Source organism: Lotus japonicus, chromosome 2 (genome assembly GCF_012489685.1).
Source record: "Lotus japonicus ecotype B-129 chromosome 2, LjGifu_v1.2".
Taxonomy (NCBI): domain Eukaryota; kingdom Viridiplantae; phylum Streptophyta; class Magnoliopsida; order Fabales; family Fabaceae; genus Lotus; species Lotus japonicus.
The window spans coordinates 60,869,633-60,883,907 of record NC_080042.1 but is presented as its reverse complement, the minus strand read 5'-3'; the positions used below and the strand labels follow the sequence as shown (position 1 = coordinate 60,883,907).

Below are 14,275 nucleotides of genomic sequence, written 5' to 3'. Positions count from 1 at the left end.
TTAGTTTTGTAATCTTTCAATCTATGTTTATGTAATATATATTGTTCAAGTTTTATTTTTTCTGTTTATGGAAGGCTGAGCCTCCTGTTTTAATTCCTGAACCTGACTGAGAGAATTCCTTCTGTAAGTTCTTCTCTGTTTTTTTCTTTCTTCAATCTGTTTCAGTTTTTCAGTTTCAGTTTTTATATATTATCAAAACCTCTTGCTATTTGTTGTTTTAGATTTCATGCTTTTCAATTGATAAATAAAAAGAGAAAAAGTTTACGCCAGCTTTCAGTACCAAGAGAATTTCAACTTTCAACCCTCAGAAAGAATAAACCGAAGAAATGCATAATACAACTACAAGGTTATGGGAGAGGGAAAGCTTATTCATCACTACAAGAAAACGGACAGTTAGCGGCGGTCATTCTGCGGCGGTCACACATAAACCGCCGCAAAATGTAATATTGAGGCGCTTTTTGAGGCGGTTATGCCAGCCGTCGCGGTTTTCGTAAAAATTGCGGCGGTTTGTATCAACTAGTGGCGGTATTTTAAACACTTGCGGCGGTTAAACCAGAGACGGTTGAACCAGGCGCCGCAGAATGATTAAACCAGAAATTAAACCCACCTCACCTCATCTCGCGTTTTTCAGATTTCACTTGTGATCTCTGGAAAATTGTGTTTTAGATTTCCTTTGGGGTAATGAATTTTGTGGTGGGAATCTGCAGCACTTTAACCCCCAGTTTTAATGATTATAACTTGTTCAATTTTGCGACCGCCGCAGAATACAGGCGGAATGAATTACAAACTTTGCAGCGCTTTTAACCGCCTCTGTATTTTGCGGCGGTTATTCCAACGCTTGGATATAAGCGCCGCAGAACGGCCCCCGACACTCGTAACTGCGACGCTCAAGGAAACGCCTCATTATACATTTTGCGCCGGTTTTAACCGCCGCAATATGCTTCCAGAAGCGCTGCAAAATATCTTTTTTTTTGTAGTGCATGGCGCTATAGCACTAATTAGAAAATAGCTATGTTGTTGACATTTTCTCTTCATCAAAACCAAGTCGTACAAGAAATCAATGTTTATGTTCCCTCTTAGACTTGCATGTAACACACAAAGTTACTTCATCACTCCCAACACTTGAATATTCTTATGGATTGTCCAATGGTTCTGTGGGAAGGAAATGGTAATGAACATTTATTGAAAGCGAAAATTTTCAAAGCCTGCCTGCGATTCCATCGTCCTTGTGTTTTTACTTTATACCTTTTACATTATTTGTTTGATAGATTATAATTGTGTTGGAACATTAGTTTTTGATTGAGCAAATGGTTCCTTGTGCAAGAATTGATGAGCTAATTATAATGTCATTAGTGAGATTCTTGCTGTGAAAATCCGTAACAAATATCACAGCCCTTTGTAAAACCTGGATATATATGTCTCATGTTAAACATAAAGTATATATATAAACTCTTCTAATATTAGGTGCCTCTAGTAAGCACAAATGGTTCCTGGTGCTTTTCTTTTGTTGGCTACCGTTCTTGTAAATGGGCGCGTCACCCCTTAGTGTTGCTATTATTTATTCTATTCATTTTTTGGCCTTTTAAAATCACGTGTTACCAACTGTAACCCTATTTTAAATTAAAATAGTAGTTTGTTTTCAATTTTTGCCCACATATTATTACTAATAAATGCTACAATGTCGTTGATCTAATATATATTCTAGGTAATTCAATTATGGTCCTCTTTTGTTGTAAAATTGTTTATGGTCACAATCAGATCAATCAGTCACAATATAGGAACACGACGTGCCTCCGAAGACACCAAGCTTTTCAAAGCGATTTGTGACTTGAGCCTCGAGGTTTTCACTCATCATTGGTAAGTTGGAATTTGAATGATCTTTGCTGAATTTTATTGACCGTACACATTTATACATTGGAACAGTTTCTTAAGAAACATTAGTTAATCACTATTTATGAATCTCAATGCCTTCTAATGGTTTAGTTGACACTGTCATCACCACTGCTACCATAACTACCACTATCATAAACCATCACTAGAGCCATTGCTACCGCCACAACCACTAGCTCCATCCTCCTCCACCATCATCCACACCACCGCCACCGATCTTGTCACTATCTACTATTGCTGCCACCACAACCACCAATGTTGTCGCAACCACAGGTTATATCCACCCCGTCGCTGTCATGTAACATCCATTACCGCCACCAAGTAATGTGGACAGAAGATGTCTTACAACGATATTGACATTACTAATTGACAATTTATTTTGAAAACCATAAAAAACTAAAACTCTATTTATAAAATTGAAACTAGTTTAGATCTTAGAAATTTCAGAACATAAGACTAAAAACCACTCCAAGAATAAGACCTTACCAACTTATCCAAATGCGGCTAAGTGTACTTTAAACAATCACACAAGTATTCATGTCATTGGTCACTTACAAGCTTAAATTAACAATATCTTAAACTAATCAACTGAAATTATAAGCTTATGACCAATCATATACTGAGAATTAATTTTTCACACCCTATATAATTTTATTATTTGGGCACCCATTTCGTTTGACATTAAAAATTGAAAATATGAGATTAGGGTGTGTGAATAGTAAAAACTGAGTGTGTAAACTGAAAAGTAATCTCCTCACCTATTTGTCGGAGTTGTATGTATCTGCCAAGAATTAGAGTGTCAAGTAATCTCCTCACCTAGTTTTTGGTCAATAGTGTTTTGTATTGTCGACCCAATAGAGTTTTCTAGTTCTTTGAATTGGTATGGCCCATTAATAATTTATTGGACTTTCTAGCCATCCGTTTCAATTTTTGAAATCCTAAGCATTGAAATATTGAGTGCTTTTGTTTTTGTCAACAATCTTGAACGCCCGTCTAGTGTTCTTTTGCCTTACAGCCCATATACAATATTCCATTTGTCAAACTGGACTTTTACCTGGACAGCCAGATCTGGAAACAACACAGCTCATGTCCTAGCTAGAATGGCCCTTAATGGAAGTCTCCCTCCATATTGGTTCTGGAACCAACCTCCGGATCTACTGCATGCAATCCTCATAGATCAACAACTATCACAAGAAGTCAGTTTCAGGAGTGAAGGGCCTCTCTAGATTTCCACTGCTTGGGAGGCACTGTCTTCATCAGTTTTGCAGGATTTAACATGTTTCTCATGAAACTGTTTTCCTTCTCCTGTTATGGTAATAGCACTGTGTGGAGAAATGTTAATTACTTGTGAATTGAATTATCATGATGAAGGCTCTCTCTCTACAGCTTTCCAATGTGTGTAGCTTTGGTTTCAATGCTCTCTTAATGAGTCAGTCTGTCTTTGCCTCTACCGATGGGGGAATCTTATTGGAACCACAATATTTCACAATAGTGGTTGTTTGCTTTCCTCACGTGGTCCCCTCGGTTACATGGAATTAGGGGTGGAAATAGGCCGAGCCGAGCCAAGCTTTGCGTGGCCTAGGCCTGGCCTGCATTATCTTTTCGTGGCTCAAGCCTGGCCTGTGGCCTATCAATAGGCCAAATTTTGTGGCTTGGCTTGGCCTTTTCTAAGGTCTGGCCTGGCTTACAAGCCTGTTTAAAAGCCTATTTAACAGACAATTTTATCAAAAGAATAGGTTGGCGGGCTAATAAGTCTTTTATATATTATTGCACTTTTTTTTCAAATAAAAAAACCTGTATCATTGCATTTCAAAAACTAAATCTGTATCATTGAATATGTCTGGAACGTTTCTAATCTAGATTAGGGTAGGGACTTAGGGTTTTCTTTTATACTAAACTATACATCAGTTTTAAAAAATCAAATAATATATTATTATATTATATTTATTTATATTATTAATAAAAATAATATATAAATAGGCCGGCCTGTTAGGCCAAATAGACTTTTTTAATAGTTTGGGCCTGCCCTTTTTAGTTAAACAAGCTTTTAAAAAAGCCTAAGCCTGACCTTTTTAATAAACGAGCCGAGCTGAGCCGAGCCTCTAACGAGCCAAGCCATAGGCTCCTGACGAGCCGCCTGGCCTATTTCCACCCCTACCTGGAATGCTTTGTCCCTTTCTCTATTTTGTTTTAGACTAGTTGGCAGGCCATATGCTTAGCTTTGTATTTTCTAGGCTTTTATGATCCAACTTATTGTAACCTTGTGGGCTGAGACCGTTTTTTAATGAAACATATTTCAACTTTGACAAAAAAAAAAAAAAAAAACATTTCATTTTTTTTTGATAGTGAGTGAAGTTCAAATAAGATTTTGTTCACTCTGCTAGGGTTTTGAGAAGCTACAGCCGTCACCCCCCATGGGGGCTTCTCCCCCTTGGGAGGCTCCTCTCCTCCATTAGGGAGGCTTTTCTCCTGCTTTCCTAGGTGTTTCTCCCACAAATGGTGGGTTTCTACCACATTAGGTGGTTTTCTACCACAGTAGGTGGTTTTCTACCAAAATAAGTGGGTTTTCTTGGTTTGTTTGCCTTTCCACTTTCTTCTTCCTGCTTCCCACCGCCGCCGCCGCATCGCCTCCCCTCTCCACCTTCAGCCACCGTACATCTTCTTCCTCTGTCTGGTTCCCCTTCCATTGACCTCCACTTTCCTCCGTTCACGCTGCTGCCTCCGCCTCCACTCCACCGTGTGTTGAGAGTTGCAGATCTGGCTTCTGGAAGACGCGATGACCTTCTCCTCGCCGCCATCGCTGCCGTGAGCACCGCTACCACCCGGGCCTGAGACCCCTGCTTCAACGTTACTTCTAGGCAAGGTTCTGGGTTGAAAGAGAAGGTATATCTGTTTCAGATCTGCTGAAAGCTTTGACGCGCCGCCGTGCCACTGTCGTCGTCGTGCCTCAACTGTGTTCTCTCCACTTCGGCCACCGCCATCCGCCCCCCTCTGTTGATAGATCTGCAGCTTCCTTCTTCTATGGTGCCAGTCCTCTCTTGACTCCTTGGTATGGTTGTTACTGCTGTTGAAGCTATGTTTGCTTCGTTAAGGCCTTTGCAACTCCGGCAGAGTCGGTTGTTTTGCGTATTTACTGCCAATAGAAAGTTGAGCTGCTGTACTGGTGTTCTTAGGAATTTAGGGCCTGTATGATTTTTCTTAGTTTGTCTGGTTGCTTAGATCAGCATGTGAGCATGCTTTAAGCTTAATTTCTTATCTAATTATGCATTGCAGAATCACTTCTTGGACGTTTAGTCCCACTGATGTAAGTGCCGTTGGGCAATCTTTGAATGTGAACTAGCACCTTTGACAAAAAAAAAAAAAAAACTATTTCATTTTTCTCAGAATCACTGATTATACGAATTCATCGAGTGTAGTGTACATATTTGGTGACAATTTTTTTTTTGGGAAAAACCATATATATATATATATATATATATATATATTTGGTGACATTTTTACATCATGAAAATGATGTAAAGGGTCATTTTTTACATGATGAAACTATTTATCATTATACCTCTTATTCAATGCAAAGGGTCTTTGTCTGAATTAGACCGATCTCTATCAAAATAAGTTAGAGGCAACTCCTAAGTGAGTCACTTTCCTTGAAGTCTTGAACTCAAGAATGATAAATTGGATCCAACATAAAGACGGAATTTCCAAGAGCTCAATCTACATGTTTAAGAAGCATTCATGGGCTAAAATTATCCAAATTATAGTCTTATAACTATAAGTATTGGACATTTACAGTTAGTAAATAAGTCCAATTTTATTATTTTCTTTTGAATTTTCGTATGTATTTTAAGGGTGAATTTCTGATAACATTTTGTATTTCCGCTTAGTTGGTTTTTAATCTCTTTTATGAGTCATTGAGTTATCTTTAGGTATAGTGGGTTTTTACTCTAGTTTCTAATGCTAGTGGCTACTTTAATCACTAGTCACTACAAAAAAATGTATTTTTAGTGGCATTGATATTGTTAAATTGTGGCATTTAATAAATGCCCCAATTGTAATTTCCAGCATTCACCTTAAGTGCCCCTATTACATGTGCCACAACTGTTTTGTGGCATTTTTTGCTTAAATGCCGGTTTTGTATGCAACAATTCGCTTCAGGCATTTTTTAAATGCCACAAATGCATCTTCCATTGCTTTAAGCTGGAATTTTACTAGCACCTTGTAAATGCCACGAATGAATCAATCATTACAGGTTTTGAAACATCCCCAAATTAACTTTACCAAGAGAATATTTCATTTTTTTCTAATTCGTAAATATATGTAAATTAAATCTTAAAATCTCTAATATTTTGGTGATTAGTTAATCCTTAATCACCAAAGTAAACAGAGATAGAATAAGATAAAAGGAACATAATGAATATTAATAAGCATGAGCAAGATTATGCTATAAGTAAGTGCAAGGCCACTCTTCAAAGGTGGTTCTGTCACTCATCAGAAAAAAAATTACAATTTACTGCTTTTCCATGTCTCAAATATGAAACATCTTTACTTAATTCTGAGTATGCATCAAGATTTCACATGCTAGCACACTAACAAATAGGCATGAAGTCATGAACATGATAGGAAATGTATATATTTGTTCTAGCCTCCAAAGTTGTAAACTGCCAACACTAGCTGGAGTAAGAGTCATTGCAACATGAGACTTAGATGAATGTACACCCTACACAGATTGAAACACCAAAGTACATAAATCAGTTACAGGAAGATATATGTAAACTGACAACACTAGCTAATCAATTATATGAAGATTTAAAGTGTCAAATATTTTTATATGTTTCTTCATTGTAACTATATTGTTATCAATTGACCCTGCAATAAAAAGAGTAGGCATATATGTCAAGTTTCTAATCCGTAGCTGAAATCCAACAGAATATCCAAGCAACTGCTGAAACAAAATTGTTGGGACAAACCTAGACATGACACTAAAATCAATTATATCACTCGCCCAAACACACACACGCACGTAGGATTCAGTCTAGCACAATCTAATAATTGGAAATAACCAAAACCCATTTCGACATCTGGATCAGAATACTCAAAAACATGGTAAAGAGACAAGAATGAAGCATGCAAACACAAACAAGATATATGTATTACTTACTACCGAACAAGATATACTTGCTTGACTGCTCCTGGCTTCCCCCCTATAAACTTGAAGAAACTCTTCTCTTTGCAACCTTTGAGCAAAAGCAGCATCCTCATCTTGGCTAGAAATCACTTTTCTTGTTCTCGCTCTCAGAGATGCTGCTTCTATAACTGCTGTTGTTGAGGTTTGATTCTTTGAACTAGTGTGAACAACCCTTGTTGTTCCTTGGTGGCTTTGTCCGATTCCTCTGCTTGATGCTACATGACTAGGTTGTGTGCCAGTTCCTCTGCTTGATGCCCCAAGACTAGGTTGTGTGCTTAGATTCCTTAGGTTATTGTAAAATGTTGTTTCTGGACTTAGACAATAGACACTGAGCCTTTTCACTACTATTCATGGCACTAGTAGCAGCAGCAGCTTTCCTTGCCTCAACTTCCTGAGGAAACAAGAGCTGTATTGTGTTCCATAGAACTGTGGTCACGGTGCAGGATCGTTCATTGCTGCAACATATCATACAGTATTCAGAATCCAGATATACCATACTAGAAATATGTGATTTTGTAAAGTCATAAACTTTATAACTGTGTTCACGGTGCAGGATTGTTCATTTCCTGCATTTAGGGCATTTTTTGCCACACTTGTCCGCGGCAGATTGCAGACATTTTCTACAAAAGCTGCAAAATTGTAGATTCAGAAATCTAGAAGTTGTTATACTAGAAAAATTGAATTGGATACCCTGAGGAAAACTTCTAACATAATTTCAATTAGTCAAATAAGAAATTCAGACTAGTTGGTGGGGGTTGTCAACTTATTAACGAATAAACTCAGCACTTTTCAATCAAATCTAATAGTTGAAATCGAAAGCAAGTAGTGGAGAGAGGGTACCTTGTGAACCCCTTACGATAGAGAAAGAAAGCAGTGGGATACACTTAAATGGAAACTTTGTAGGTAAATCCACAGATAAACTGTGACAATGCAAACAAATTCACAAGAAATAATGTCAAATTCATAATAAAAGGAACTTACAGGATGGCAATTCCACTCATTTCAACAATCATTGTCTATTGCAAGAACTAAATCAAGTAAAAGCATTCATAAATCTACATCTAAGTAGTCTTCAAATCTCATCCTCTTGAGGCAGGTGCTTGTCAAGGAAAATAGCACAACTCAAGCTAGTCCTCCACTCCAAGAGAACATGACACTTTTTCCAATACATTAACACTTTGTCATGGCTGCTTAACAGGTGTTTAGGTTCAAGTTCAATAAGGAAAAAAAAATAAAATCAGAGTAGCCAGTACTAAAACCTTACCTAGAATTGAGAAAAAGACCATGAACCCAGCTGAAGTTATAACTATGTTCAATAAGCATAAATGGATAGGAGCATAATTAAATTGAAAATATAGCAATCACATCTGAGCCTAAAAATATAAGCTAGATGACCAAATCCTGTACAAGAGGAGTTGGTACTCAACCCACATATAACTATGCTTTTATCTTCTATATTAAGATTGCTTAATGTGTTTTCCTCCCTCAAAAGTTTACTCTAGCTTCTTCGAAATTGATTTCAATTTCAGCTTATCCTTTTCATATAATGTTATATTTGTTTTATATTATTGCTCTTCCCAAACTAATACCGTAAGGGGAAAGAATTCATTTCCAACAAATCCTGCTGATGGCATAGCAATTGCATTATACAACAAATGAATCTAATCTATTGAATCTATACTAGATCAGATTTTGCATTTTAAATCAGCAAACATATGCTATAAACTAGATCTCTAGGACACTTATTTGCACCAAAACACTGCACTAGATTTTGCAAACTAAACCAACAGCTGTTTTGGGTATGCTAATACTTCATTCTACAATTTACATAATCTAGAATCATTCTCAAACTAGAATCAAGGTTTTCAAACCATCTTAACATAACATAATATATCCATCGCCATTTGCAAGGTTATTGCAACATAAAACAACAGTTCAGAAGCATAGTTAATCAAAATTTCCATAAATTTCCAAGTTACCCTAACTATAAGGCCTATAGGAACATGAAAAAAGGTTGATCGAATCATACCAAAAGAAAAGCTGCACGAAATCCAGTGACGAGTTTCAATGACGATGAACCTCGGAGGTAGTAGGCGGCGTTGTGGATCCCAACGTCGGAGACAGCGTACCAGGAGAAAATTGAGGAGGTGGAGATGGGGAGGGAGAAGAGGAGGTGCTCGAGGGCGATGACGACGAAGGGATTTTCGACGCCGATGAGAAAAGTGGTGTGGGCGCAGAGGAAGTCGAGGATGTAGGCGATCATGAGGCTGACGACGAGGACGGAGATGACGATGGTACACTGGTACCGCCGAGGAAGGCGGCGGAGGGGGAGGGGGCGATGGCGATCCAGTAGTTGTGGGCGAAGGAGGAAGGGTTTTTGTTGAGGGATATGGCGGAGGAGGAAAAGGAGGTAGCGGTTATTGTCGTCATCGGTGGTGGTTCCATGGCGGAAGGTGGTGTTAGGGTTTGGGAAAGAGGAAGAAGGGGGCACTGCCGCACTGGTGGAGGAGAGAGGTAATATATGTAAGGTCGAACCCGAAAATGTGATGGCTGCAGCATTTTGGGGTTTGTGATGGATGCTCCCGAAAGTGTGCTGCCAATTAGCTAGGAAATGCAGCCTAAATTAGTGGCATTCTAATTAAATGTCAGAGTATCGTTGTATGGTCCCCACTTCAGAAAATGTGCTGCTACATAGCTGCCAATTAGCTAGGAAATGCTTCCTAAATTAGTGGCATTCTAATTAAATGCCAGGAGGAAATGTGCTGCCAAATAGCTGTCAATTAGCTAGGAAATGCTTCATAAATTAGTGACATTCTAATTAAATGCCAGAATAATAACCATTTGTGGCATTCTTTTGGTAAATGTCACAAATGTTGTGCCACTAAAAACAAGTTTTTTTGTAGTGAGTGGAGCTATAAATCTAGTGGTAAGTTTTAGTGGAAGCATTAGTACTTAGTGAAAAATGAAGTAGTCCACTTAGTCTATAAATAAGAACACAATATAATGCAAATCATAATTTTAATCTAAATTAAATGATATTTCGAGTTTTGATCTCCAAATAAGAACCCAATGTAAGGCATAAATCAGGAAGGAGAATTGGTTGTAGTTGTTTATCTTTTCGGTTTGATGACTGGATTGGTCATAGTCCTCTTTGTGGGCATATGCATCCCCATCTTCTCTGCTTGTAGCACATGAAGAGTTCGATGACGGATAGATGATCGACGAAGCCCAACATGGAGATCAATAAATGAATTGAGCGTTTTAGCATCCAGTGATTAGAAGATCAAGATTTTTCAAATTAAACGTTGAGAAAATCAAGTGTTGATTGAATGCCATTAACCAACACGATGTACTTAATACAAGAGATCAAAGTTACACTTAAAACTTTATATTTTTATGAATACATGTGGAGAGAAAATTCAGAATTTAAATTATGCCAAGCAAGTTAACCATGCGATGCTGCAGATGCTTAATAAATTCATGTATCGATGTAGCTATATATCTAGAAGAGTCAACAATTTGCTTCGCATTTAATTTCGTTGTTTTACCATACTCTTTTATCAGCTGCCAACTTTGCATTCAGCATGTGTTGATAGCTTCTATAGATGATAGACAATTCTTTTTTTTTAAGTGCGTGTTGGCGAAGGATGACTTCGTTTAATAGTTCATCATACCATAAAACGTGTGCATGTTTAATTCTTTATCCAAGAAAAACATGATTTACATGCTTATCAACCAATATAATATATTTCATCAATAAAAAAACAAGGGTTAAGCATCATAGTAGTCTCTGTTTTTGTGTCGTCGTCTGATCTAAGCCCCTCACCGGAAAAATGATTGTAAAAGATCCTCATGTTTGGAAATTATTTGGAGCGGATCCTGAGCTCCGACGAGTGCTAATTTGGATCGCTTACAGAGATAAAAATGCTGACATGGAATTAAAAAAATTAAAAATTAAAAATAAATAATATATTAGAAATTTAAATTAAATTAATAAAAACAAAACTAATTAACATATATAACCCTAAATCAATTAACAAAAATAATTCCCCCTCCCCCAAAATCATCTTCATCTTCACAAAACCATCTTCATCTCCAAAGGACCCATAAATTCATTTCATCGTCTCCTACTCCTTAATCTTCTTCTTCATCATCAAAGGAAACCAAATTATAGAGTTTCAGAAACAACAAACGGGGTGCAAAAATACAGCAGAAACAACAAACACAACCCTGCAATTTTCACCCTCACGCTCTCCTGACTAATATATTGATCCCATAAATTGAGGAGCGGGCATTTTTTTTCTATTCATTAATGTAAAATTTTCCTATATATTTCTCTGTAATACACTTGTTTCGGACAAGTCATTGGAGTGATAGCATAATATTGGTGAGGAACGAAAGTATCATCAGCAAGAGATCAGGCAACCATGGATATGGAATTAATTTCTAGAGAAACCATCACACCTCCTCTCCTCAGAATTTATCCCCTTTCTTTCATAGATCACATTGTTTTGCTAATTATATCCCATCCCTTTTCTTTTACCACCCAAATGAGGTGGGACAAGAATGTGACCAAACATCCAAAATTTGTGAGCTCAAGAAATCCTTATCTCAAGTTTTATCCCGATACTATCCCTTTGCACTTTGCATGCAGGTTTAGAGATGATCTTTATATCAAATGCAATGACCAAGGTGTGTTATTTCTAGTCACGAGGATATCAACCATCCTCCAAAACCCCAGTGAAACACTGTTGAACCCTTTGTTCCCTGATGAATTGCACTGGGAAGGTGTGAGTCCAGGTGGAAGTATAGTAGCAATCCAAATTAGTTGTTTTGCATGCGGAGGCATGGCCATCAGGGTGTGCATCAGTCACAAAGTTGGTGATGCTACCACTCTATTCAACTTTGTCAATGATTGGGCTACCATGAATCGAGAAAAAGAAAAAGGAGAGTTGCTATTACTCTTCCCTTTACTTGATGGTGGAGTTGTAGTGTTCCCACAAAGGGACTTGCTTGTTTTCCCTGAGATGGTGTTTTCAAAAGACAACAGTACGACGGTAGTGTGCAAAAGGTTTGGTTTTCAGCCTCATAAATCAAGTCCCTCAAGGCAATGATATCTTCCCACGAGGTGCAAAATCCATCACGCGTTCAAGTTGTCACTGCTTTGAATCACAGGTGTGCAATTTCAAAGATTCTTCTCCCTTCTCAAAGGGTGATTATAATAGATATACACGTTGTGGAAACACCTTTCTGACAATGCGCATCTGTAGCGGTTTTCAGTCGTCAGTTAAAAACTACTACAAATGCTTAAATTCTAAAGATGTCGCCTCAATTGACATGTCCGACTATGGTTTTGGCTTTTCAAACTTTCTCAATTCCTTGTAATTTTGTCTTCTTTAATAATTGTCCAATATCTTTAATATGGGTCAAACATGATTGGTATTGAGAGGTTCACTTAATCAATTAGACTTTGTTGTTTTTGTTATTAATTGTCCCCCTTATGCAATAGCATTTTCAAGCCTGGTTCATATCACTATTCTTGATCTAATTTTTCACATTTTCTACCATTTTCTAACTTTTCTCGCTGAGACGGATAATGCAAAACACAAAAGTATTGTACGCGCATTTTCAAAAAGATTAGGTTGCACGGATCTCGGCAATTATTTGTTCATATTTTACATATTGATCTTCCATCTAGAAGCACCTTAAGATGGCATAGCCTTCAAGTTAAGGGCGAGGTTCGCACAATAAAGGAAAATATTCTATTACAAAAATAATCATGAAAATTGTGAATTCTGTAAAGGAGTACTTGCAACAATCAGGCTCAATTAGCGGTCAAAAAACATATGAAAGAGATTCAAGTCAGAGACACGACCCAATACTAGAGCTTCGGGCTGAAACGCAATCCAATACCAGGGCTTGAGAGGTGAAACAAGTGCAAGAATAGATTTGGGTGAATGGAAACCGAGTTGAATGGGAAAGGAGAAACCCTGGAGAGAAGTGAAAATCCCCTGGAGGGAAGTGAAAATGTTTTTCCGCATGTTCAGGTTTACGAAAATCAATATTAGGTAAGCAAAATTAGGGCTGGCCCTTGGGAACCGCCAAGACCATACGAAGTTATGCCGGCGGTTGGACCAACCGCAGCAAAAAAGACGTTAAAAAAAATAATCGATGGCAGTTCCCCCAACTACCGCGAAAATTTCGTTGGGAAACGCTTAATTTGGTGTAGTGATTTGCCATCTTATTACACAAATTTAAACTTGATCTTTGTTGATGTTGCACTGAATTGGGAATTCTGAGAAAAATTTGTGTAGTGCCTCGGTGGAAGTTACTTTGGTCATAGTTAAACCTCGTAGCCCCAATTTTGTACTTTTTTTTCCCAAGCTTCCTTCCAGCCATAAATTTTGGGTTCAGTGGGAGCGGTCGGAGATTTGCATGTATGTCTTCTATTTAGACAATTGTATTCAACCTAGGTGTGGTAAATGTCAAAGTTCTCTCTACAAGAATGTCTCCTAATAATCGAACTTTCAATCTCCGAAGTTTAAACAATTATTTTTAACCATTGCGCCCAACACCATTGAGTGACTATAAAAGTTGCCCTAACTATATAATATAAGGTGCAAAGTCATCATTTGTTCATGAGTAGAAGAGAATAAGGATGAAAGTCTCATTCCAACCAACATTAAGATTCTTGCTAGATTAGGTGCCCAAGATCATTATCCAAAATTTCTTGTGCCTTACCCACCTTGTAACGGAGGCCATTCACCACCACATATTGCTTCTAAATTGACACATTTCCTTCTTCAAAGGAGCAGCGTCTCTTGTCCCAGCAGTATCACACTAGGCCTGTCTCCGGCAAAGCAAATATCTATGAAAATGAAAAACAGAAAATATAAAGGCACGGTCCCGTTTATGGGACTTGCAGAAGGTTTATTAATCATTGATAACCTCAAATAATGCTAGATATATGCAATATATATTGGCCAAGTGTTTGTTCCTCAATCATATTTATTTTTACTAGAGAATAAAGATAATTTGAGTTTTGAAAACAGTCATTGATATATATCCTTCATTAAAAAGTTTATAATAGATTGGCTCACTTCTAAATTTCTAGATTCATTTATTCTTAGGCTGTGTTTTGTATTATTTAAATTTATCTTCTAATATAAACATTTATCTTAATAATTAGATTATAATTAC

At 37.4% G+C, this 14,275-nt stretch overlaps 1 long non-coding RNA gene and 1 pseudogene across 3 annotated transcripts; one reads left to right on the top strand and one right to left on the bottom strand.

The window, feature by feature from the left end:
* Nucleotides 1-6,178: 6,178 nt before the first annotated feature.
* On the bottom strand, nucleotides 6,179-9,736 carry LOC130738656 (uncharacterized). Of its 3 annotated transcripts, none has more exons than XR_009019521.1 (3): nucleotides 9,105-9,689; nucleotides 7,049-7,995; nucleotides 6,179-6,607 (listed from the first exon to the last, which is right to left on the bottom strand). It is a non-coding gene; the product is annotated as an uncharacterized LOC130738656 (long non-coding RNA). The 3 variants fall into 3 exon arrangements; XR_009019522.1 differs by having other exon boundaries at nucleotides 7,049-7,704; nucleotides 7,916-9,686; XR_009019520.1 differs by having other exon boundaries at nucleotides 7,049-9,736.
* A 1,766-nt stretch (nucleotides 9,737-11,502) lies between these two features.
* On the top strand, nucleotides 11,503-12,329 carry LOC130736780 (acyltransferase Pun1-like; annotated as a pseudogene).
* The last annotated feature ends 1,946 nt before the right edge of the window (nucleotides 12,330-14,275 follow it).